Here is a 27,956-nt window from a genome sequence, read left to right as displayed (position 1 = left end):
TATATGGGAGGGGGGAAACTTTTCAAGATATATTGACTATGGTGGCCATTTTGAAGCCAGCCATTTTGGAGTATGATTAAATCACTAATCCATAAAAAATTTTGATTGGTGGCCCAATTCTTCCCCAAATTATTCTAAGAGTTCTGTTTATTAAAGGTAAAAAACTGATACATGATAAAGAAAATGCGTTTCGCCCCTCGAAATGATGCTTTGTCAGGTCTGTGAAATTAGTGGGACATGGTGCGAAATATATATAATTTAAATAATTTATTGTTGCGAATACGTCCCACCATGTAGCTTGCAGCCTGTGTAGGATCTGATCAACCCCACAGCAGGTCACTACATAACACAGGGGAACACTGCAGCGGTAGAGTCTGCCTGGTAAGGCAGGAGTTAATTCTTTATGTGATGTAATATGTGTCAGCCAATCACATGTGTTCTGATATTGTATCTGTAAGCTGGGATGCGATTGGAGGAGGAACCACCACCTGACCAGTTGGAGTAATAAAACCCCTGGTCAGGAAAGTTCTAGAGTTCAGTTAGCTGAGACAAGCTCAGTCAGATAGACCAGATCAGACCTGTTGGTCAGAGTGCAGCCAGAGCTCAGCTCACTGCCTGAGCAGCTCTGCAGAGTTAGTTAGTGAGAGAAAGGGGTATCATCCTACCTTCAAGGGTGATATCTGAAGCAACCCAGGACAAGTTGAAGCATCCTACTAGGACCCAGCTACCTTCCAGCCTGCCATTGCATCCAGGCTGATGATCCATTCCTGTGGTTCCTCTCCAACTGCAGCCCCAGCATTCTACCATTTGTCAAGGCACGTTGCTACTGTTCCTGTCTGTTTCAATAAAGAACTGTAAGTTCTTTTTGTTCAACGTCTGCCTCCGTCTGGTCCCTGCTACTACGGCTGTCATCATCACGGGGACCCTATTCACCACACAGAGACTCATACTCCAGACACCAAAGGGTTGCCCCAGGGAGAACCGCTATAGCAGCCTCTCTCTCATCATTTCTTGCCAACACCACCCTGCTGGAGACCTGCCAGGCTGTAGGACAGCCCTCCAGTCCCCCCATACCAAGCACCGTAACACTAGCGTGCCTAGGCCGCAACCACCAGCCACTCAGGTACTCCGGGCCCCGGCTGTCTCCAGGCCCCAAGAAAAGGCTAGACCCCGGTGAGGGATGTTGCAGATGTAACAATATTTCCTGATGTGTCCATTTATAAAAATTGCCAAACACAATGGATGCCTCTTTCATGTTTGATATTCGAATAAAAGGAACTATTATTCATTGTTGGAAAAGTTAAATAGTCTGGTAAGATGGTATTGATGAGGTCCCTTATTAAATGATCAGAATCTTTTACGCAACAAGGCAATTTGGTGATGTAGCGTTCTAAGTAAATGTCTCGATAGTAAAAGATGTTGCTGGTAATTGAGCCTTTTCCTGAAATAATCAGCATGCCAGGTGGGGCTTTTTCATTTTTATGAAATTCGGGTAGAAAGTAGAAAAAAGGCATAGTAGGATATGAAATAAATTGTATTCTTCTTTAGTAATGATGTATATTTAGGGCTTCTTAATTATAGTAATGATAAGTCATTCATAATAACCAACCCCCTTATTAACTGGTGTAAAAATCCAATATAAACCAAAACCTGAAAAGAACTAAGAACAATAATCTAACCCATCTGAGTTTTTTTTAGGGCTTTCATTTCAGATGGAGCTAGATTATTGTTTTTGTTTTGGTTTATATTGGATGTTGTTAATTTTTTAAAATCCTCTATGACTGTGTCTTTGTAGATTTCTGTATCATGCAAGGACTCCAATCCTGTGCTTACCAGATTCTATTGTCATTTTACTCCCTGTGCTTTCTTGTTAGTCTGTGCGTATGTTCAAACTTGTGAAAATATTTGATCACTTTGTATTGATAATTTTATCATTCAACAAAAAATACTTTCTCTTTAATTCATTCCGCTTTGTTTGCACTGAGGTCTTTTAAAATGTTGGCTAGCTATAATATATTTAAGAACTATGCAGGCCATTAAATACTGTGCATCCTCATTGGGTAAACAGTAATTCAAATAAATGCTCTGAAAACATTATAGGATTCTCCCGCCTACAACAGCCAATCTCATCCATTACTTTGAAGAATCAACATGTCTCTGAAAAGATTGCTCTTAAGTAGCTTGAAAATTTATTACAAGGAAAAGGCTTTGAAGTATATAAAAAAAACCCCTTCAAAGTAAATCACCATTAAGCGAATGAACGGCACATATTTACAGACACACATACAGAGATGAAAATGAAAACATCTAACTTATATAACAGTTGTAAAATGCACAATATGGCATTATTAAAAGAAATTTTAGGAAAATGTTCTTGACAAGGGACAATTGATATTGTCATAAAGGACACTTAATAGAAAAATTGCCAAAAAAAATAAAAGCAAAAATATAGACACATAGACATTTTGTCTAGCAGAGGAAGAGGAGCCGTTCACAGAACTTTCTACATCAATTTTGGTGGCCAGAAGTACAGTGAAGATTTTTTTCTTTTCTATATGTTTTTAAGTCTATTGTCCCCCAATCCTTACATTGTAGGAATCAAAAGATGGGGCAGCAAAATAGATACTTTCTGGTTATTAAACTGTCAGAACTCGCAAATTGCTCTCATTGGGATCAGGTTTCAGGTTTCTGTGGTTCAAAACCACACGAGAGCTGCCTGTGATTGACAACATCTTTTCAGGATATTTCTTTGGAAAAGCTGGGTGTGACTTTGAACTAGTTTGTCTGCAGCTGTGGCTTGAGTGATATACAGCTGAACTAGTCAGTGCTGGAGGCAGTGTCCATTGGTCCTTTTATATTCTGCCCAGTTGATTCAGAGGGTGCTGGTTATTCAGTCTGATCTCTGCTATCTAGTGCTTTTGCTATTTTATTGTTTGCTTTTCTGTGTAATCGACCTCTGCTACACTTACTGATAATTCTATTGCTAACCTGTCCAAGGTTTGTTTGGTTCTGGCTTGACACTTTTCTGTAGACTAGTGTGAACATTGGTTTACCTCTGGTCTCCTGTTACCTGTCTGCTCCACCATCCAGCAGCTGCCAGATAAAGTAAGTCTTCCCTGTCACCTTGTAGGGTCACTCAGGGACTGTTAGATAGATTTATAATAGCGGGTTTGCCCTTGTTAGGGCAGTTTTATATACTGCAGGCAGGCCCCTATCCTGCAGGGATGTCTCAGGGTGAGTTTGCTACCACTTACCCAGCCTGACAGCTTGCACCAAGTCTGGTTGTGGTTGCACTGTTGCTGGACTGGTTTGTTACATATACAAAATGTCACAATTATTTATTTACCTTAAAAGAGTTTAAAACAACAGGAAAGCGCTAATATTCTGGTATTTTTTTTTCATCTTGTATCACTGTTTTCTCCTAATTGTTTTATTGTTTTCAAACGCTTTTTATTAAAATTTTCCTGTGTGTACAGAATTATTAGGCAAGTCTTATTTGAGAGCATTCTTTTTATTATTGAACAACAACTATGTTCTCAATAAACCCAATGTTCTCAATCAACCAAAATATCGACACTATTTTTAGAAGTTGGAGTGTTTTTTTTTAGATTCGGCTATCTTAGGGGGATGTCTGTTTGTGCAGGTACCTAATACTGTGCAGAATTGTAAGGCAGGTAATAAGGCACTATTTTAACACAAAACCACCATTTGTGGTAAATGTCTCTATCTTATTCCCCACACTGCCCTCAGTTACCAGGAATATCAATAGTGTGCAACAACTTCAGAATTTAACCATAATAGTACGTCACATGCCGGGCCCCGGTGCATGGAGAGGGCTCGCAGGCGGAACCCTCTCCATAGCCGGTGCCGGCACAGATCGCGGGTGTTTTCCTGCTGATCGCTGCCGGCAAAGCTGCCGGCGGCTTCTAAAAGATGGCGGCGCATGGGCGCCGCCATCTTTCTGAGGATCGTCGCTCACCGTGACTTCATCGGGGAGTGGCGATCCGTTGCCATGGTAGCGTCGGGTCTCATGAAGACTGGGTTAACCCATGCATTACAATGTGCTATCAGCACATTGTAATGTATGAGTAGTAAAATCCCCATATACTGCCAAACTGTAGTATGGCAGTATATGATAGGATTGCACAGACACCCTAGGGTTAAAGTACCCTAAGGAGTCTGAAAAATAGTAAAAAAAAAATTATAATAAAAAAAACTAAAAATTTGAATCACCCCCCCTTTCCCTAGAACTGATATAAATATAAATAAATAGTAAAAATCATAAACACATTAGGTATCGCCGCATCCGAAAATGCCCAATCTATCAAAATATGATAAAGTTTTTTCACTGCGTTTAACCCCGTAATGGAAAATCGCGCCCAAAGTGGAAAATGGCACTTTTTGCCATTTTAAAAAAAATTAAAAGTTCTATAAAAAGTGATCAAAAGGTCGTACAGTCCTAAAAATGATAACATTGTAAACGTCATCAAAATCAGCAAAAAACGGCACCACCCACAGCTCCATACACCAAATTATAAAAAGTTATTACGCCAGAAGATGGCAGAATCCCCCCAAAAAATTTTGTACAGAAAATAAGCCGTCACACAGCTCTGTACATGGAAAAATAAAAAAGTTACAGATTTTTGAATGTGAGGAGTGAAAAATGAAAACGCAAAAACGAAAAAGGGCCGCGGCGGGAAGGGGTTAATACCATCTCGTAATTTACTTAATCAAGTTTACTTGTATTTTTATACACCTATAAAACCCATGGGCATTTTGAAGAATCTGGGTAATCTCCTTTGATGTGACGGTTATGTCTTAGTCTCGTTGACATTTATCTAAATAAGTAGGTGTGACTTCTGTTTGAAGTTCCAAAAGTTTAGAATCAATCTTGCAACATAGCCCCCTGCTCCGGACGAGAACAGTGGTAAGGTCCTGTAGCCATGTGGATCCATTCTGCTCAGGCAATATGCTAGGTATATTATTACTTATCAACTCCGCTCTTTACCTTTGTAATCTAGTGGGGCTCATACCTCTAGGAGCTTTTTCCCCAGGAGTAGTGTGTCTCCCGAGTCTGCCACGATATCCCTAACTTTCATAACCTTCAGATTGTCCCAGCAAGAAGGTCTTGGGGCAGATGTGGGTCTACCAGAGGCAGTAATGAGGCAGGCATGTCTCCTGGTATCTTGGAAGTACTTTCCATTTGCTCTGCAAATGTCTGCCCAGCTTTATTACTGGTGTAAGCCAGTAGGTTCTTCATCCCAAACCACGAAAAAAAAGGGTACGGGGACATAATTTAAACAAAAATGGTCTGCAGTTTTTGGGGATCTGTATACCTAGATACTTTAATGAGATAGAGGGCCATTGAAAAGCAGAAGACATTTGCAATTGCCTGGATACGCTTGTGGGGAGTGATATTAAGAATTTCTTATATGTGGTAACTAGGGAATGGGCCGGGTTAGAAGTTATAACTAATAAATGGAACTGTGTATGGTGTCATTTTTTTGTCACTTTTGATGACGTTATCAATGCTACCATTTTAAGGACTGTATGGCCTTTTGATTACTTTTTATAAAATTTGTTATATTTTTCAAAATGGCAATTTTCAACTTTGGTGCTATTTCCCGTTACGTGGTAAAACACAGGAAATAACCGTTATTATATTTTGATAGTTCGTACATTTTGGGATAAGGTACATTTTGGTATATGGCGATACCTAACATGTTTATGATGTTTACTGTTTATTTAGTTCTAGGGAAAAGCAGAAATAAGCAACTCTCTAGTTTATTATAATTAGCTATCTGTAGCTATTTAGCAGCTATGAGAGGTTTTACCTTGCCCCCCAGGGTAATGTCCAGCTAGAGATGACAGGAGGTTTGTTTAGAGGGGCTGTAGGGTCTGTAGTGATGTGACTTATCACATGCTTGAGATTGTCCAATTACAAATATGCTGTCCTGTTCTTGCTTCATTGCCCTGAGCTGATGTCACAACCTGGAAGTGCCCACCGACATCAGGAATAGCTAAATCTGAATGTGATGTTAAATATACCAGATATATCTCAGATATATAGGAAGACGCCGTCAGCATGATACAGGTATCATTGGAATTGTTTTCAAAGGCTCTCCAGCTGTGCTAACACTATTTTTATTAGTAAATTTCCAGTTACACTTTAAGATCTAGTTGCAACTTCTTTGCAACTTTCAGTCAAAAACTTGCAAATCCTCTCCTGTTATAAACCAATAACAATAAACCAAATGTACCAAAATGAAACCACTTTACTCAAGGGGGGCATATTTATCAGGGGCGTATGTCAGTGGCATAGAGGTCCTGAAATAATCACAAATGCTAGCTTATTTCTAGCACTTGCGATTATTTTCCTTAATCCGCCACCTTCATGCCGGGAGTGGGCATTACTGTCTCCATGCCGGCGCACTTGCTGCTGCCGGGGACTTTTCACATATGAAAAGTCACTATCTGCATAAACGCCGCGCTGCAGCCTGCCTGATACAACAAGAGGCTGAAGCCTCTTGATGTATCGCACTGTCGAAAATTCAGCATCGTGCCTATCATGCATGAGCACGGGCGTATGAAAAATATCCCCCAAGGTGTCTAATATAATAAATATGACCAACAAAACATACCAAAATTCCACCAAATACACTCCAAAAACCTGAAGTTCTCTGCCCAAGTGTGCATGGAGTAGACTGGGAATTGATGGTGTATAATGTTGTAGAACTGCCCTGCTGGCGGAGCACAGCGCTGCTGAACACCAGCTTTATAAAGAGGGGATAACATCCCTTATAGCAAATGAGGAATGTTCCCTAATGACAATTAAACCTTGTGTAAATGCAGCTCACACCAATTGATTTTAGCAAAATTTATTCTATTTCTACACTGCTTTATAGTGGCTTTTTAAGTCTCCCTTAATGAAAGGTAGTGAAGGAAGGGGGGTTATGCTGCATTTCATCATGCTACGTTTTAGGATCCTTAGGAAGACAACCTGCTGTTTTGTCCTATATTCTTTTGGGAAACATCTTTCCATCTTTCATATGAATTGCTCTTCTAGAATGTTTGTATCTCTTGCTTGGATACTAGTAGATGCTTTGTCTTTACTAAGTCATGTTTAGCAAAACAGGTTAATTATAAATGTCCCAGGAGCCTGCAGACACGTAGCGGATTGTTTGTTTAAGACTAGTTTACTGTCAGACACATTAAAAATCATCATAAAAGGACTGCTCAATTCTTTATACAAATAACAGCATTTACACTAATGCACCCAAGTTACTTTATTTAACCAAACACAAACAATTAAAAGGCAAGTACACTACGATATTAAAAACAGAGATTGCTACATCAAACAAGTGCAAATATGCATTCTATCATGCTGTGTGGCTAGTGCCAATTTACAGGGAACCTGTCAGGGAAATTTTGGATTCTAACTAACGTAAGGTACATATGGACTAGTGGTTTTGTGTCCCCGATTGCCCATTAGCTTTTCTCTCCATGCCAAAAAAGAACATACCCTAAACCCAGGCTATGGCTCTCAGTATCTGCAAAGTGATGCAATGAAGCTACCATAGTACACCTTGTGCATGTGCTGGAGGAATATCGCCTGAGCAACAAAGCCGGGGTGTACTACAGCTTCATTGAACCACTGTGCAGGCATAGTAATGCCCCTAATCGGACCAATTTCTAGGTGAGTATGACGGTTAGTTTTTTTATATAATGGCCCTGGAGATCTTCAACGGCGGTTGGGACATTAAACCACAGGTCCAAAAGAACCTTTTGTTGGTCTAGTGTTCCAAATCGTCCTGACAGGTCCTCTTTGTTCTGTGAAATTAATGATATATTTGATATAAATTTGTTTTACACAAATGTAAATAGGTTATTGCCTATCACCAGCAAATATTTGTCGCATCACTTTCTGAACATCTCATCCTGTGTCACCATATATTATGCACAATGATCATCTTCTTTAAGAAGACATCTGAATTACTTGCTTGATTCCCATGCTCTATATAGATGAGTAAAATAGTCACATAAATCTTCCAGATGTGAACATATAATTCAGTGTTTACCATGGCAACCAATAAGAATACACTTCATTCTATAGCAAGAGGACAACTAAAATGAGGTTGGTTTCTATGGGCATGACCCGAGTTCTCATCAGCTGTGGCATGTCTCAATGAAAAAAGATTTAACATATTTAATAAGATGCTTGAGCCAGCAAAATGCAGAGAAGACTGAATCCCATTGCTTACTATGTTCTTTATATTGAACAAGTGAAATTTGTGCCTGTGATTAAGTTCATAACCTAATTTAAAGAGATTTGTTTATGAATATGAGCAGGTGTTCTAGTCCTGGGCTAAAACCATGAAATAGACCTGAGGAAATATTGCTCATGCTTCAATTCTTAGCGTATACTAGTAACGCTACACACGATTTGAAGGATCTTAGCACTGATAATGTGACATAAAATTGACCAATTTAATTGGTATATCATCTGTACATGCTTACAATATCTTTCTACTTCATTATCGTATTTACTGTTTTATCCCTAACTTGTTCTACCTTTATCCTTTTTATCCATTTTTCCTGCATCTTGTCCAACTATATCTTTTCCTCTCTCTTCCTTTATATCTTCCGCGATATCCCAAATATGCCACAATTGTTAATGTGGTCTGCAAATAGCTAATGGTTCTCTGTTATTACATATAGCCACTTTTCATGACTATTTTTACATGTGTGTACTACTTATAGAATGTTTTGTTGTCTCCTTTTGTATGTAGATTTTGATTTTATGGGCATGGTCACCATCTGCAATCTGAAATCATACATTGAATTGTTGACCTGTTATACTGTGATCTTACTTTAAAGGAAACCTACCATCAGGAATCTACCTATAAAGGTAGATCTGATGGTAGGTTCCTAGTAATATCCTAAACCCTAAACTATCCTTCCCTTCCCTAAGACTTATTATCCTAATCTAATTTGTTAATTTTCTGGAGAGGCTACTTGGGTGTGGAGTAGCCTTTCCAGAGAGCGAGAACAAAGTGTACTCCATGACCCAGCGAGCCAGATTCAACTTTGCTGGATGTGGGAAGTGAGGGATTGCAGAGGTTACTGGGTGTGGAGTAGTCTTTGTTCTCACTCACTGGTGAGGCTACTCCACGCCCCAGTAGCTAGTGGTGGATTAAGAGTAGAATGGGCCCTGGGCTTTATGAAAATCCAAGAATTTTAAAATAGTGGCGAGGACTGGGACTGGATTTCCTAACTTTTACATCGGTTTTCTGGCTCTACAATTGACTACTGTCACCTAATGGACTGTAGTCCACATGTATGTAAAAAATATCCCTATACATACACAAACATTATGCACTTAGTTTACACAAACATAACATATGCATCTACTAACACACACAAATACACACTTAAAGTTAACAAATGCAAACATACATCATACACATGGACATTATAAACCAGGGACACTTACTCAAAGATCCAAGAACTGTGGCTGTGGTAAACTTATATTTGTTATCCATGTCCTCCTTCCTTCTAATATCAACTTTTGAAATTATGCTAACGAGCCAGAATGGCTCTATGGGCAATACCAGAGACCCTCAGTGCTGCAGATTCACAGGCTGTTACAATGAGCAGAAGATTTCTGGTCCTCCCCCTGCTCCCCCTCCTTCCTCTGCCAGTGTAGTTTATCAGCATCAGAAAGGGTAAGGGGAGACCTGCTCTGCTCATTCTAACAGCATGGGAAGCTTCAACATGGAGGGGCTCTGAAAACACCCTCCAGAAACAGTCAGCCTTATTTTATTATCATAATCATTAAACCTGATTTTAGATCCATTCTGAAATATTATTCACACTAAGTAGAAATATGTAGCTGAGATAAAGTCCAAGCTGTCACTTGGTGTTATGATAAAGCAATGGTGGCAAAATACCTGTTCATACAGAAAAATGACATATTCTCTTTGAGGGTTCATTAGTTGTTGACCTTACTTTCAATTATAATTTGGCAGTAAAATAAAAGTCTATTTTACATCTGCTCTTTTGATTTCTATTATAAAGACATAAAGAAGCTTAGCAGAGTAAGACGTGGAGTGTTTGAATGATGACACTATTTCGCTACTCGCCTGACTGCATCTACTCTGTTTTAAGTATAAGTGAAATTTCCATCATGTTTCAGCAAATTGCTGATTGTCTTCTACTGTACCATACCTTCAAGCAATTGTATGAAATATGGAGAGAGAAACAGATTTCTTTTAAATTGCATAAATGTTATGATCTAGGAATTATGCTAATGTTTTTTTGGTATCAGCTGTCATATTAAATAGGTCCATCTGTCTTTGTAAGAAATAGTCCTTACCAGCTCATAAGCATTAGAAATGATATTGCAGTTAGAGAACTTGCCATATCAAAATGTTTTATCCCCATAAAACTCTGGGGCAATAGAATATTTTCTTTCTATCAGTTCTTCATCTATCACTCATAGAGCTATGTACATAAAGTGACAACTGGTTGTCAGCAAAACTCATATCAGAAAGTATGTCCTTACACAGCCTGACACTGTATCACACTGTGAAGGCTGGTCCGAAGTGCAAAATCTTGTACCATGCCCCCTGCCTATAGGGTACAGGCCTCTACATGTTGGTAAGGGACACTTTATGGGCTTACTAAGGACCCTAGACTCCAGTGCGACCACACCTTCTGCAACCACTCCTGAAATGCCCCATTGCCTAGGAACACATCCCAGTTGTCAATTTTTTTTTTCTAAGAGGAATAAGAGAAGATTGAGACAATGCAGATTTATGGGGAAAGATGCCGTTTTTAAAAATTTAATAGGGAATACATCAACCACAAGTATATCTGGAAAACTTCCGGATTCTTTTTAAGTCTCTGTATGTGAAGAGAAATAGGAATGGACATATGGGTCAGGACTTGTATAATTATTACCAGTTGAGTAATTCATACTAAAAATGGTTAACAGCATAATAAAGTTGTAAAACAGCATTTGTTAGATTGCCACTTTAGATCTTCATTATATGCAGTACATATGCAATGTACTAGTTGAAGAAGTATTCTTTTTAGCAGAACAGGTGCTGCCTTACTCTGGTCTCACTAATTCTTCCAGTGGACTGGAGAGGTCTCTTCATTCATTAAAAATATTGAAAAGTGTAGGCCCTGCAGGGCAGTTTTGTCTTTAGTGTTCTTCAATCACTGTAATACATAGAACGCATGAATAATCACGCTATGACCCCTAACATTATGACTACACAATGATAGCATAAGGTCCTGCTTGATTGGCGCCCCCCAAAGTGTTTTGATAAGTTACAGTGTTCAAAAGTTATAACCATATAAAGTGATGCATGCCAGAAAAAATGGGACTAAGCGTTAACCTATTAATTGGCTGCATCCTAACGGGGTTATGTTTACAGGTAGAGGGATGATGTAGGGATAGGGGAAATTATTTCTAATTGCCATTTATGAAATATATGTAGTTTTAAGGTGTTAAATTGACTGACAGAATCTCTTTAATGACTGGGCAAATTTTTGTACATATACTTTTTAGTCTAAGGGCCATAGCTTCTTTTAAAGGATTTTTTTTTTCATTTTTTTCTTTTTGGGGTTGAAATTACAAAAAGTGGAAAATGTAACTTTTTTTGCAATATGTAGTACATTTTTTATTGTGTGTGTTTTTTACTTTATATACCCCCCATAAGCACATAAAAGACCCCTTGGGGACATTCCATTTTTTTTTTTCTTTTTTTCTTTTAAGATTTTCTATCGAGTATCCGGGAAGGAGAGTACATTGTTTACCCCATGGGGGAGGTTGTTAGAGAATGGCCGCTCATTATGTATTCCTCTGCCCACCCATGGGCAGATCAGATAGTAGGATGTAAAGCCCATGTGGTCAGGGGTTGTTGGGCTGAGTTGAACTGAGTGTTGTGTCTTGGAAGGAGCTGGGATCTGAAACCGTGGCCAGATCCAAAGGCCAGGGTGAAGATGAGAAGAGGCTAGTAGAAGAGTCTGAGGACTTTTTGGTCTGGTTGCTGAGTTTAGGCATCTCCCATGATTTCCTTGTACAGGCGGTTCCCTACTTAAGAACACCCAACTTACAGACGACCCCTAGTAACAAATGAACCTTTGGATATTGGTATTTTACTCTACTTTAGCCCTAGGCTCTACTTTACTCTACTCTACTTTAGCCCCAGCTACTTTACTCTACTTTACTCTACTTTAGCCCCAGCAGCTTTAACAGTTATCAAAGGTTCTTATGACAACCCAACATTTTTAAAACACAAAATTCTGGCTGGGGTTATAAATATAACAAATACAATTCTGATTTACATGCAAACTCTACTTAAGAACAACCATACAGAACCTATCTTGTATGTAACCCGGGGACTGTCTGTAAATGTGGATTACAAATAAACTGAGCCGCATATGCGTTGTCTGGCTATTGTATCAAGAACCCTTGTTCCCCGTCACAATAACAAATTAAGAGCCCAAGTAACACCATAAAAATGAAAATATAAATCTGCAGCTGCTATGAGTTTTATTTTCTGTATCAACAGATATGCTTTAATACACCAGAACTCCTTAGGTGTTAGATGTTCTGAAATAATTTCTAGAATAATCTGATATTCTGGGAAACATATGATGCCTACATACATAAAGTACATTGCTTGACATATTTTTATTTGAAATATTCTCCCCAAAGAATCCCCTAAGGAAAACCGCATAGCCACCTATATTTGTCACGTTTCCTGTCCCCGGTCATTCTAGATTGTTGGCTGTCAGGAGCAAATCCATGTATCTGTTAGCTTAAAATAGACTTGCCACTGCTATATATCTTGCTGCCAGCTTACCTTTCAAGTCTGTTTATGAGCAATTCATTAATCTAATAGAATAATTGAATTTCTTAGAAAACATAATCTAGCTAACAGACTGAAACCTCCCTGAGGTTTTGGTGTTTGCGAAACTGAACAAAGGATGAGGAGAACACATTTAGAGCTTTGTTTTCACAAATTGAGATGTTCTTCTCAGCATGAAGCATAGATGAGGCGCCTTTAAATGTTAAGCAAAGCAAATCTGACTTGCATGGCAGTTCATGTTCTTTAAATTGGAAGACAATACATGTACATGCATAATAATGATTCTTACCCAGCCACGCACAAAGTCAAGAGGGCTGTTGGGGCCCTGCATAAAAAAATCCCTATCACGTGTTTAGTGCTGAACTGACAAGCAAAACCAGCTGAAGTGTTGAATTGATTACCCATGAAGATCCTCCACATTAACCTGTCCTCTCTTGCATTTGTCTTTCGAAGGCTTCCAGCCTTCTTGGAAGCCTTGAATGAGTTTGTGATGTTGTAAAGATGCAACATTCTAGAAATCGCAGACTTGGAATGACCAACTTCTCTTGCTGTGGCTTATATGGTCTCCCTTCTAGCTTTTATCTGGACAACCTGCTGCCCTAAGGATTCAGTCACTTTGGAACAGCACACTATTTTTGCAAAGTCAGTGCAAACTGGAAAGTTAGGCTGCCAGTTAAATAGAGTTTGTCAGATAATTAAGGAAACTCGCAACAGGTGCTAGATTAAAGGGGGTTTCCTATTTCAGCAAATTAATGTTATTGTTTGTATGATGAAAAGTTATACCATTTTCCAATATCCTTTCTGTATCAATTCCTTACAGTTCCTCCATTTTCATTCTGTGCTTTAGAATATGTAAAATGTATGAAATAAGCTTAGATACTGCTATTTTGTTCATGTCAGGATATATTCACATAGGACTAAACAATGACCTTGACATTCAGAAAATTGTGTGTTGTTCTCTAATTTTGATCTCCAGTGTATATGCGGAGACATGCCTAATAGAACAGAGTCATTGAAAAGTTTCCAACCTTTTTAGCATTAAATGTTGTATTTTTATTGCTGCAGCATGTGCATGTCATAGAACATGCACATGCTGCAGCAATAAAAATTGCTGGATTAGGTGAGTGTCTGGATTAAGTGTCTGGATTAGGTGAGTCCTAATCAACCCTTTGAGGGAAGATGAGATAGCTGCCGGCAGCGAGATGACAGAGTTACACAAAGACACAGTCCGGTCTTTAGAAGCACTCAAATCACACTGTTTATTTAAAAAAACACAGCTGTATTTTAGCCCAGAGAAATCAGCATTTTGGGTGTTGTATGAAAGGAGATAAGACACTTTGATTCTATTGGCCATTATGTTTCTACCATCATATTATGGGAAAAAATTAATTAATTGTGCTCAGTTCTCAGAGACCTTGTACACAGATATTGTTTATACTAATTTGCTGAGAAGAAGAAGATAAGTGGACTCCAGAATCATAATATCATGCAGCATCAAGGACAGACTGGCTTCTGATTAAATGTCAAAGGGTATTAGCTGACAGTCCAGCAAACAGGTTACATAAAATGAAGTTTGAATCATGACATTAACTGGACAGTGGTCAGGAAACATGGCCGCTGTATCTAAGATGGCGGACAGTAGTCAAGATGGCGTCCGAAACCAGTGCGACCTCCTTTACACAGGGTAAGGATCTTTCTCTTCATACAGTGTCTGGATGTTTAATTCAGTCACATATATGAATTGTCATCAGTAAAATCAGTGAAACTGATGGTAAAGCTGATTTGATGACAAAAAATGATGGCAACTAAGTATAGGCCCTTAATAAATTGGTGACCTTATTGTAACTCCAGGAATAATCCTAAAGAACCATAAATGTTACAGAAGGACTATTTGTGAGATGGTTAATATTGACCTTTCATGTAGTCTGGATTATTAAATGGGAAGCAAGTAAAAAACATCTTAGTCAACTGAGGGCACTGTGTACAAACAAGAGCCAAGAGCACAGCAGTTATACACCTGCACAAGGGTTGTTGTGTACTCTTAAAGTATAACTTTTTATTAAGAAATTTTGTTCAGTTTGTAAAAAAATCAGACTGCAGATCTCCCTCTTGTAGAGACCGTATTCCTGCCTGTAGAATGTGGGTCTACGGAGGCCGACTATGAGCTTACATCTTGATATTTAAATAGTATCTTCCTAGCATACTACAGCCAAGGAGAGAGCAGAAAGAGTAAACAGTCACTACTCAGAGATTTGTAAATATATCTGCCATGAAAACAGAGAAGTAACATAGTTAGTAAGCGATACTTTGTAGCCTGTTTCATTACAAACTAAGATGAATTTATTATTATTTTAGATAAATTATTCACACACCCCCATGCAAAATATTCAAAATAATTTAAAATCACAGTTCCTTATTAAAGGCAACCTGTCACCACATTTTCACATATACAGTTAGTGACAGGTTCTTATAGAGTCCTATTAACTGACCCCCTTCTTTTAGCTAAAAATTGTGTCCCTTACATCCACATAATCCACTTTATTTTATATTCCCTGGCATCAGAAAAGCTCGGCCATAGTAAAGTCACAAACACATATATTTCCTGGTGAAAAAGGTGAACTTGAGAGGAGCAGTTTAATAAAAAAGCATGCTCTCTTACAAATGCTGTAGAAGTAATAAAAAAAAATATGTCACCAAAGCCCAACTCTCCCTTCAAAACAAGGAAAATCCATAGAAAATGGGCTTTAGATAAAATAAAGAAAGAAACAGTACTTTCAATTGAAGATCACATACACCACTCCACCCTTTTCTGAAATGGAAGACTCTTAGGCCCCTTCCACACTAGCGTTGCATTTCACGTCAGAGTGCAATGCGTGAAAAACTGACGTTTTTGGCTGCGTTTTTGTCCCATTTTTCCTTGGAGTAATTAGCGTTTTTGCGTTTTTCATGCGCGTGTTGTTAGCGTTTTTGGCGCGTTTTTGGCGCGTTTTTCACGCGCGAGTCAATGGGAGACTCGAGCATTTTTCAAAGGGACCATGGTTTGGGATTAAAATGTGTTATTTAATTGAAAAATAATGTCTTCTGATAAGTTGCAAACATCTGCGATCTATTCTTCACTGTTCCCCGTGTATATTATCTCCCGACAAGTTAGCAGATGTGAAGAACAGTGAAGAATAGAATAAAAACAGTGAACACAGTGAACACAGTGAACACAGGATCATTTAAGAGAAAAACACAGTGCAGAACACAGTGCAGAATAGATTACAGATGTTCGGCACATCTGCTTACTTGTCGGGAGATACGCGCGGAACGGTGCGCCCAAAATAGCATGTGAAGAACAATATATATGTGTGTGAAGAACACATTGCAGATGTTTAAATACATCTGCAATGTGTTCTTCACACATATATATTGTTCTTCACATGCTATTTTGGGCGCACCGTTCCGCGCGTATCTCCCGACAAGTAAGCAGATGTGCCGAACATCTGTAATCTATTCTGCACTGTGTTCTGCACTGTTTTTTTCTCTTAAATGATCCTGTGTTCACTGTGTTCACTGTTTTTATTCTATTCTTCACTGTTCTTCATTGTGTTTTTTAAATTAAATGATCATTCTCGAGCAGGGGAAATACTGTTATTCTGGTCACCTAGCAACCCTTACGTTTAAAACGCATTGCACTCGCATTGCACTTGCAATGATTGCGAGTGCAATGCGTTCTTGATGCATCTCCATAGACTTGAATGGGGCGTGAAAAACGTGCGTGACACGCAAAAGTAGAGCATGCTGCGATTTTGACGCGCGTGAAAACGAACGCAAGCACGCGCGTGAAAACCAACGCTAATGAAGAAAGACCCATTGAATACAATGGGACAGAGTGCAATGCAAGTTCTGCGCGTCAAATGCACGCGCAGAACTCGCGCGTGAAAAACGCCAATGTGGAAGGGGCCTCAGTGCTTCAAGGCTTGGCAGTTACTCCCAGTCATAGTATACGCTGTCCGCATTGATCCATTTAACAAAATCTTGCTTTCAGAAGAAAAAAACAGCCATAGATCCTATGAAAAGGGAGACAAGCAAATTGTGCAGATCACCAAGGCGATAGGTATTTATTAAAGAAATACTCACAAACATCGATTAAAATGCACGTAATAAAGTTTAAAAAGTTCCAAAACGCCAGAGCACCACATCCGACCTCAGGTTTCGCCTCTTCAGGCTTTTTCTTCTGGGGCATGGTGCTTGATGTAGCAGTAGACTTTTAAATAGTTAGTGTAAATAGTAAATTCATTTATCTTCTTATTATCAATATTCGTAAAAACATTGTCATGCAGTATACAAACAAAATTGCACTTTAATTCATTGCCCGATAAAAAAACATTCCATTTTAATCCTCCAATCCCCAGCCACACATGTGAGTACACACACATTCCATTTTAACCCTTTGCTCCCTAGCAGCATATATCCTTCATTTTTCAAAAAGGTACCCCTAAAGCAAAGTGTATTACAATACTATCACTATAATGACATACAGATCACTTCTGTCTACTCGCTCTTTCCAAACCCTTTCAGTCTTCTTTCTAGTCCTCCGATTTTATTTAAAGGTATAGCTCTTCCTAAAATGGAAACTTCACATGCTGCTTACACACAGCCCTTCTTTTTAACAAAAGCTATACTATATAGTAAAAAATCCTACGTGAAGTCACACAAAAAAGACCCCATTCAAATTGGAAAGCTTTCAATCTCAAAGTCTATAATAAGACCATGTGACTGTAGAGTTTTTAGGTGATAGATCAGGAGATAGATCTGGACCTATCACCTAAAAACTGTACAGCCGCATGTCAAACCAAGATGATCAGGCACTAGTGCCCAATTCTGGGTCTAGAGGACAAGTGAAAAACCCCTTTCAAGACCATTGCCAAAATTGTATTGTGTAGGCTTAAATGTATACAGCATTCTCATGCACTTCTTATTGATGTATGTATCATGTGTACAGTACAATAGAAATTCCTTGATGAAAGTTGTTATTAGACCTTTGAAAAGTTAATTACTAATGACTTGGTTGAACTCATATGTCTTTTTCAACTGTGCTAACTATGTAACTAGGAAATTTACAGAAAAAATCAGAAAGTTCAATACAGTCAGTGGAAATTATCTATTTATAGTGTGAAATGTTTTCTTTTCTATAGCTATTTTCTTTTCATTGTGGGTAAATTTATTGTGATGTAAAGGATTTTGTTGATTATAGGGACACCCATCTTGCCTAAGCATTGACAGTAGGGGAGTGTTATAGACATGCTCTGTGACCTGTGTAGAAGTTAAAGGGTTATTATAGGTTGGAGAAGCTGTGCCGTGATCCTGCCCTGATCTATCTATCACTTTGTATTGAAATCCTTCCCATGATTTTGAGTGAGATGACTGCTCAATAGAGATTTCTACAGAACAGAAATGAAAGTGAACCTGGCAAGATTCTGTAATTTTTTTAAAATATTGATAGTTATATAGAATGATTTTACAAAAATGTCCCCCAGAATTTAAAAATCATTGAAATATATAAAAACACAAAATACAGAGGTTAAAGTGCTGCATTATCAGGGCAAAAAAATACAGTTTGGAGCTTAATATACCAGTATTGCAAACTGAATTAAAATTCATAGTGAACCTAGCATATATAGTGCCACACACAATTAACATAGGGCTGTGAATTTAGTGATTGCTTAGCAAGTATAATGGATAAAGAAAGATTCACTCCATCCATTTTCTTTTCCGCCATCCTTATAGAACACTCTTTATAGATTTTCTAAACATGTTAGCACTGGCTTTAGTCCCAGTGCTTTATTATTTTACAGTCCATTTCCCACTGCTCCCCATATGGTGGGTTCTGTTTTTAATAGCAGAATTGTTCCAGAAAGGAAATATATTAAATAAGCCAAGAAAGTGAAAATAATACAATTTTATACTAAGATTATTTAATTTTGTAGTAATACCAATAAATATTAAAGATAAACAAATTAAACACTATGGTAAACTGATTCCGAATTCTGTGGATGAAATATATAAAGGGTGTATGCATCTTTATTGGCTGTATAGGTTTTCTATGTCCTGTATATATCCAGTAAATACTATTGTAATTTTCTTTATAAAAGCTATTTCTTTAATTTTTATGTCTTTGAGTAGCTGCATAACATTTTTAGACACAATTATGAAGGCTATAGTAAAACACATGACACCATTAGACTTCTGGGATGTATCCTTTTGATGATGAAGAATAGCGTCAAAAGTGTCCTTGAACAATGTAAATTCAATACATAAAAGATATTCAGACCCAATTAAGCAAGTCATTTTTTGGATGATGAATCACAGAAAGGAAGACGGTAATGTCCTTGAAATGTTTGATGTAACATTAATGTGCATCACCAGTGAATAGACAAAGCTCGTAAATGTCTATTTTGTTTTGCACATCAAGGGTTAATCCAGTAAAGGACTTCTTAGCACATCATGCTGGCAAGCAATCCCTCCTCCATGTTGTGTTCGCCATTTGTGAAACCAACTGCACAGTGGGACTCCACTGTACAGAAAGAGAAATATATCTTTTGTGCTGGCGGTAGGATTTCTTTATAGAAACTGTAAGATTTCAGTTAAGTCAAGGACAAAAGCCTTGGTTACAAAATAAGAGACTGAGATTGCTGGGGAGTTCAGATTCTTTTCTGAATCTAGTCATTATTTGTACAGTAATGCTTTATCATCTTAGTAACAGTGCATGGAAAAAATATTCCAGCTATCTTCCTGTATCTATAGTGAATAGGGAAAATTTTCAGACCCCTTTAAATTGTTCACTCTTTGGTAAGATCCAAAAAGTAATTTTTTTATACATCAATGTATACTCTGCACCCCATCTTGAGAAAAAAAAAACAGAAATGTAAAGATTTTTGCCAATGTATTAAGCAAGAAACACTGACATATTAACTTACATACTGTGAATTTCTTTCTGATTCTCCTTGAGATGGTTTTATTCCCTGTGTTTAATTAAAATGATTGGTTTTGATTAGGAAAGGCACACACCTGTCTATATAAGAGCTCACAGTTCACATCATGAGGTCTAAGGAACTGCCCAAGGAGCTCAGAGACAGAATTATGGCAAGGCACAGATCAGGCCAAGGTTACAAAAGAATTTCTTCAGCACCAAAGGTTCCTATGAGCACAGTGGCCTTCATAATCCTTAAATGGAAGAAGTTTGGGATGACCATAACTCTCAACCTGGCCATCTAGCGAAACCAAGCAATCATGGGTGAATATCCTTAGTAACAGAGATAAAGAAGAACCCCAAGATGTTTTACGGCTGCAGGGAAAGTACAGCGGGGTGCAATTGAAGGAAAGATGAATGTGGGCAAGTACAGAGATATCCTGGATATCATGGAATTGGACTGGACATAGATTGGAGTGTTTCATTCAATCCGTAAGGGCACATGGTATTCATTTTAAAAATCCAGTAGTTCTCTCTTTTAATTAGTTGGATGTGTCTGTGTGGGTGGTCTCTGGGGATCTGTTCTATTGAAACAAGGGTTAGACTGTTACATTCATGATGTAAGGTGCAGTGTCTTGATACACTATATAATTGAAAAGGGGTTTGACTTTGCTGCGGTGTGTGTTCATCTTTCTCTTAGGGTCTGCAATGTACATGGACACTGTAGTGGGTAGACAACAAAATCTGAAGCACATTTCAGAAATAATTTGATTTCAAATTGCTCTCCAGTGGAGACTGATGTGAAAAATCTTGTACAGTGTAACATGATGTCACAAGTGAGACATCTGTTGCTACAGCGATATGTTCCCTTTAATTCAGGGAACATGATGTTCTGCATATTTTACGGTTTTGCTTTTTTTGGGTTCCGAGTTTTCGTGGGCGCAAGTATGGTCTTCAGTGTAGGTGCTCTTTGAAACCTCAGAACTCCAAAAAAGCAAAACTGAAAAATTGCTTCATTGCTGCTTCTGCCTTCTCCTTTTGCTAGGTCTGCAATAGTTAATCAGAGTTGTTTTCTGACCTCATGGGGACATGTGAAGTAAAAACAACAGATGCACATAAAATATGAATAAATATATTAAAATACAAATCGCAATAAAATATCTATACTATAAAAAATATAATTTGCCCCATACACCCATAAGTATATGTATTATATATCAAAATGATGATTACCTAACAGGGAATTAATTTATTATGTTCAGTTTGAGTTAATTTGAAAATCAAAAAATATATACCATACATTACAAAAAATATTTTTTGCCGCTCTAACTTTACCCCCAAATAAAACTAAAAATGAAAACAAAAAATCTTAACATTGGTTAATTTTTAACTGGTCATATGAGTCACACATAAAATGCTACAACATTTTATGGTTATGGTTCTTAAACTACTACATCAGGAAATGTGCTAAAAATGCACAGCCATTAAAGCCTTTTCAGAAAAAAAAAAGCAAATATGCAAGACGCATGTCAAGATATTTCTGACAACAAAAGTTCTTAGAAAACCCACTTAGCCTGTTTCTTTTTGCTCCTTAGTGTCTCTATTTGATCCATTTTCAGCAAATGTTTGGGAGGTCAACTTGTTTTACATTAAACACCTCTTGTATACTACCCCGGGCATCGCTATTGGATTGGCTTTCTCACAGTGGTCACCAGTGAGTCTGGATATAACTATCTTACATGCTCCACAATGTTATAATAGTTACTGTTAAATACTTATGCAATGGAAAACACCTACAGGTCCCTATGATTGTCTCGCTGTGAAAAGGAAGCAAGATGTAATATATTATTACCAGGCAGCATTTCTTAAGATAATTTTGTTATGTTTAAAGAAGGGATATTTGGTGCAGATTCTACTTTAGGATGTTGGTGTGATATTAGACATCTTAAGGTCTGGAACCCAGTCCAGTCTCATTCATACCCTCAGATGTGTAAATTATATCTGGTTCTTTCATATAAATAATTTTCAATCAGGAAGAGGGGCCTTCGAGGGGTTTCCAACTTAGATAATTTGTTGTAAGACTAGGATTTACTCATCATAAAAGTTGATTCATGCATTCAGAATTCCAATTTTATGTGCAGATAAGAAGTTTAATTCTAGTTTAGAACCTCAACAAAGTTGAAAAGAATGTATAATGTAAAGCTGATATTAGAGATCTTCCATAGGAGGGATATGAAAATTAAAAATACTAATTAAAATAGATAAAAAAGATTAACCTTTCAGCTAGTTGTAATGGAATTGTCTCTAGAAGATAAAAAGAAATTGATTTAAATGATGTTGTAGTATTAGCTGCAGGAGGGATGTCAAACTTTGCTGATATTTTCCAGTTCTGTTGGGAAGTGTATACTTTTGTTTAAAAAAGAAATCATGTGGACAGCGGTGGAAACTTGGTAAATATGGCAGTGTGTGTACTTGGGTGATGTTGATAAAATAGTAAAATAGTAGCTGATGGATGTTCAAGTAATTAGACTTGGGCTGGAAAATATAATAGTGTTTTTGATTTATTTGTAGATGTTATCCCCTGGGAAAGTCCATTGAGTTTCTCTCTATTTTATCTTAATCAAGTCCTATTTGGTTTCCCTATAAAAGAAAAAATGAAAGTGTACCCATTTTTCCCTCTATTTCCCTAATTTACCTCCAAAACTCAGAGTTTCATGTGACAAAAGCTAATTGGCAAAGTGGAGGTAATTTCCTTCTTTTACAGGGAACTGTACATAGAGCCCAGGATATACCCATTGCCAGGGTCAGCTTTAGGGGGCGACAAACTGTGCATTTGCCCAGGATCCCCTGTCCTATAGTGCCCCCTTGCATGTGGACTTTTCTGGGCACAGGATGTATTACTCTTTTAATACTCCTTGGTTGAGTGCCGGGTGAAGATGCTTATCACCTATACGTCATGTATCCTGTCTATCTATCATGTATCTGTCTAGTTATCAATCTTCTATAATTAGTCTATTTCATATTTATATATCTATCTAACCATTTATCGATCTTGTTATCTATGTTTTTTTCTATTTATTTAAATAGCTTCTATCTACCTATCTCCTATCTATTATCTATCCATTTATCAATCAATCTTCTATCTCTCTTCTAATGTATCTATCTTTGTATCTATCATATCTATCTATCTTCCATCATTTATCTAGTTATCTATATATAATATACTTTATATGTATGCATCTATAAATCTATATATTAAATCTATATCATCTTTCATATTTATCTTCTATCATCAATCTACCAATCATCTGTCTGTCTTCTATAAAATTCTCCTACAGTCCCATATTACAAATTGCCTTACTAAACTACAAAGTGTTATTATTGTGCAGGGCTAAAGGAAGCCTCCTACTGAATGTGACTGTTCATAAAATAGTTTTATTTTAATGCCCCACTTTTAGTTTTGCCCAGGGCATCACTTTATCTAAAATCAGCCCTGTCCATTGCTATAACAATTAGCGTGGGAGAGCAAGTAAGTCAACGGGAGGGGGATTTATCATTGGGGGTTTTTGTCTATGTTTGTCGTTATTTTGGCAGGGTTGTCGTAAAAATGCTGTTTTGGAACTTTCAATTGCACAAATTGAACATAAGACAATGCAAACTCACTTTTACATAGACCCTGCTTGCACCAAATTCATTATTTGTATAGACTAGTTTTCATAATACGATTGAATTCATGATTTGTAATTTTGCACAAATTTCTGTTTAGGAGCAAGTTCTGTTGTGACTTTTAATGATTTTTGTGACTTTTTATGTGACTGTCACAAACAACCCACACAGCAAAAAACACTGCCAGCAGACTTATCAAGGGCCAAACCCACTTTAATGAATCTGACTGCAACAGAACTCCAAAGACTGACATAGAACTTTCGTAAGGAGCCGCTCTTATGATAAATTACCCCAATGTTCCTATTTCTAGATGAGTCACAAAACAATTAAAGAAAGAAGATAACATTTTTACAGAATGGAGCCCAAATGTAAAGTGAATATTTACCTTGACATTTAAACCTCCATGAGCAAATGTTAGACAATAAAACGATGTCACCATGTACAGTTTGCAAAGTCCTGGAAATGGACCATAAGTGAGATAAACCTCCATGCTGCACAATCCACAGATGTTCCACCAAGCAGCTCAAAAGTCTACCCTTTGAACTTAGTTGTTTTCTGCTCTTACCAATAATTGATATGATTCTAAACCTCGAGATGAAATCATTTTATGCTGCTATCTTTTTCACACATCATGTATATACATCCTATATCAGTGGTGGCGAACCTATGGTATGAGTGCCATTGGTGATCTAGGCCATCACCCAGCACAAAGGTCTCCATTCAGGACTCAAGAACTGAATCAAGGAGGTGTGGACAGAGCTCTGGACCTTTAATGCATCCTGTTTAGAGGACTTAATAATAATAATACAAATTTCTCCTTCTTTCTACTGTATTGGTGTCCTCAGGACGCCAATACGTTTGAAACCTGTTACTTTAAATTGGCATTTGGCCCTTTGTGAAAAATATGTGGCTTTCACTTGTAGTCCTGGCACTCGGTCCCTAAAAGGTTTGCCATCACTGTCCTATATGCTGTTACTTGCTACATGCACCCCTATCTATAGAGAGGTCTGTGTTACTAAAAGTGAAATATTTTTGCATAAAGGTTGACCTAATGGCAATGTTTTGGTTTTACTTACAATCCTAAAACAACAGAAAAACAGCATTTTTTTATTTGGGCGAAAAGGTGCTTTGAACTGCACACAGCTATCATTCATACATCTAAAATAGGTTGTCTGATTTTAAAAAAATGTGCATACTGGACAACCCTTGCCTATGTATATACATGGCATTACACAGAAGGTATTTGTAGTAGTAATAATATTAATAACAATAATCTTTAATTATATGGGGCCATCAAATTCAGTAGCGCTACATATTCATATTACTTTCCCTTTCCCACATATGTAACTCTTTGAAGTTGGCATGTCTTCTATAGTGGGATGAACAAGGTTACGCTAGCTCGGTGCACTATTTAATGTAGGTAGACTACAGCATAAATCATTACAGGCTTCATGTGAGTTCACAGCTCTATAATTCAGTCGGCAGTATCATTTCAGGTGCTTTAATGTTTGTCTGTATTCTGATGAAGTCAAAATTACCATACAAATAGTCTGACAAAACACTTTATTTTTGACAAATTGATTTCAGAGATTCTGTTTCTATTATGCGCTGATGAAGGATATTAGATGCATTTCAAACAACAGTGACAGGGCTAGTAAATCAGTCTTATTATTTATAAAATCTATGTATTGAACATAACACTGGAAACATTCAGAACAGTATCAATATATTCCCCTAAGTAATACAGAAGTCTAAAAAGAGAACCTGATACCTGATTTTACCCCGTTAAACTAGCAGAAACCCTCAGGTTAATTATGAAATATCCTACCTAGAATTTCCCTTTATGTAAAATCCTACTCATTTACCTGTAAAAAAAAAAATCGCCTCTAAAGTCATGTGAATATCGTCATAACTAATCTTTCAGGTTTATAATTTTACCATTGGCCTCACTTTAGTGGAACACACATCGATAAGTATAGGAACTGAAACACATAACCCTGACTACTTAGTAAAAAGGGGCAAGGGAGGGGGTGGATAATAATATAATCTAACTATATAGAAGATTCTTGAGCTTTTAAAATATTATACTATAAGGATTAGCAATCCACATAAGAAGGTAAGTAGAGTTAAATGATGGTCTCCGTTAATTTGTTAAGACAAATGGTTTTATAGTGCCCAATTTGAATATCCAGAATATTTCTCTACGGCATAGCATTTCAAATCTGTTATGCACTTGTTCTGGTATATGATCTATTGGAGTTACTCTGAAGCTGTCATTTTATTTGGATGTCTACTTGCACAATGTTTAGAGAGAACATGTAACTGATATTTATTTTTGATATTACATCCATGTCCTTTTAGTCTATCATTTGGGCACTGAGTTGTTCATCCTAAAGACTGTTGTTTGCAGGCAAATTTTATAAGATATATGAGATGCTTAGTTTGGCATGTCATACTATTTTTACTGCAAAAAAACAGAATGTAGGACAAACAACTCATTAAAAACAAAAAGGATTTTCAGGTTCCTTTTGATAATCCAATCAAGCCAGTGCTGATGAGATGTTCTTCACCTTCAGTGAATGCCTCTTTATAAAGATATACACATTATTGAATTTCTAGAGGCTAAAAGAGGAGGGTCACTTCAGATGCCCTATCATGTTAAGATAAAAATCTTTAAAGGGGTTATCCGGGTTTAAAACATTTTTTATGGCCGGGCTGGGGAGGGCTAGTTAAACATAATAAACATGGACTTACCTCCTCTGGCGCCGCTGATGTCCCGCGCCGCGGTCACTTCGATCCGTGCCCCTGTAAACAAACAGGGGCACTGAAGCCGCGCACAGGGAGCGATGTGAACGGCTCCTCCCATCCGTCCCTATCTCTCAGCGTTGTAAGCGCTGGGAGATGGTGCGTATGGGAGCTTCCGGCCGGCCGGAAGCTCCCTGTGCGCTGGTGTAATGAAACCGGCGCACGGAGAAGACGGGCCGCGGCGCGGAACATCAGGAGCACCAGAGGAGGTAAGTACATGTTTATTATTTTTAAATAGCCCTCCCCAGCCCGGCCATAAAAACATTTTTAAACCCGGATAACCCCTTTAATATCGCATCAGGCTTGTAGTTCTGGGAGCTACAGGACCGTAGATAACGATGGTTCAAGAAATTGTTGGAAACGCAAGCTGCAGATAAAGATTACGTTTTTGCCTTTTATTAACTGCCTAATTTCACTATTTGGAACCATACAAGCTCCATCCACTAAGTTTGTTGCATCTGAAGGAATACCCCTTGTGATGAGCCTTCTCTTTACTTAGCAATTTTGCCTGGATATCCCTCTTTTGGCTTTGGAATGAATGGATATACATTTTCCAGCTGTCATGGCTCACAATCAATTTGCTGGAAAAGGCTTTTCTTGGGAAATCTTCTTCATTGCTGCTACTGGGAATCACAGGTTGTAATATACAAGGCTTATATAGTTGCAAATCAAATTTATGTATGAGATAGCCAAGATGATTGCCAATACAACGATGGTAGCCTCAAATTCACAGCTGTAGTGGATAGTGCGATATGGAACGTGAAAGTCTACATTTCCAAACATTGTTACTAGAGATGAGCGAACACTAAAATGCTCGGGTACTCGTTATTCGAGACGAACTTTTCCCGATGCTCGAGTGCTCGTCTCGAATAACGAACCCCATTGAAGTCAATGGGAGACTCGAGCATTTTTCAAGGGGACCAAGGCTCTGCACAGGGAAGCTTGGCCAAACACCTGGGAACCTCAGAAAAGGATGGAAACACCACGGAAATGGACAGGAAACAGCAGGGGCAGCATGCATGGATGCCTCTGAGGCTGCTTAATCGCACCATTATGCCGAAATTATGGGCAACAGCATGGCCATGACAGAGTGACAGAATGAAGCTAGATAGCATGTAAAACATCCAATAATTGACCCTGACACTATAGGGGACGGCATGCAGAGGCAGAGGCAGCGGCAGCAGGCTAGAGAGTGGCATGGCGACATACCCTAATTGGACTCAGGCTTCAAACCAATGGGTGTCAGAGAGGAACCAAAGGAGGTGAGCAAGAAGCGCTCAAATAATATCGGTACATGATAAAAGTTTGCCAGTATATTTTGTGGATTACACAGCAGGGTGGCGACAAAGTTAACATGGAAGCCATGAAAACAACCCAAAATTCTGCCTGACACAGCTCGTTTGATAAGGGGACCATGTATGCTTACAGTTCATGCCAGTCGCTGCACTGGCTGCCAGTCTCCTTTCGAATACAGTTTAAAATAATAATAACCCTCATCCATAAAGCTCTGTATAATGCTGCACCCCCCTACCTCTCCTCTCTTATCTCAGTCTATCGCCCAACCCGTGCTCTTAGATCCGCCAGTGATCTTAGATTAACCTCTACCCTAGTGCGGACCTCCCACTCGCGTCTCCAAGACTTCTCTA

The 27,956-nt window shown here is 38.0% G+C and overlaps 1 protein-coding gene across 1 annotated transcript in view; it reads left to right on the top strand.

Moving 5' to 3' along the window:
* PLPPR1 (phospholipid phosphatase related 1) overlaps positions 1–27,956 on the top strand; it is an 82,978-nt gene that overhangs the window by 5,705 nt on the left and 49,317 nt on the right. The window lies entirely within an intron of this gene.

The sequence above is a fragment of the Engystomops pustulosus genome, chromosome 1, assembly GCF_040894005.1.
Source record: "Engystomops pustulosus chromosome 1, aEngPut4.maternal, whole genome shotgun sequence".
NCBI lineage: Eukaryota > Metazoa > Chordata > Amphibia > Anura > Leptodactylidae > Engystomops > Engystomops pustulosus.
The sequence above is the reverse complement of the archived record's forward strand: the minus strand, read 5'-3'. Positions and strand labels throughout refer to the sequence as shown.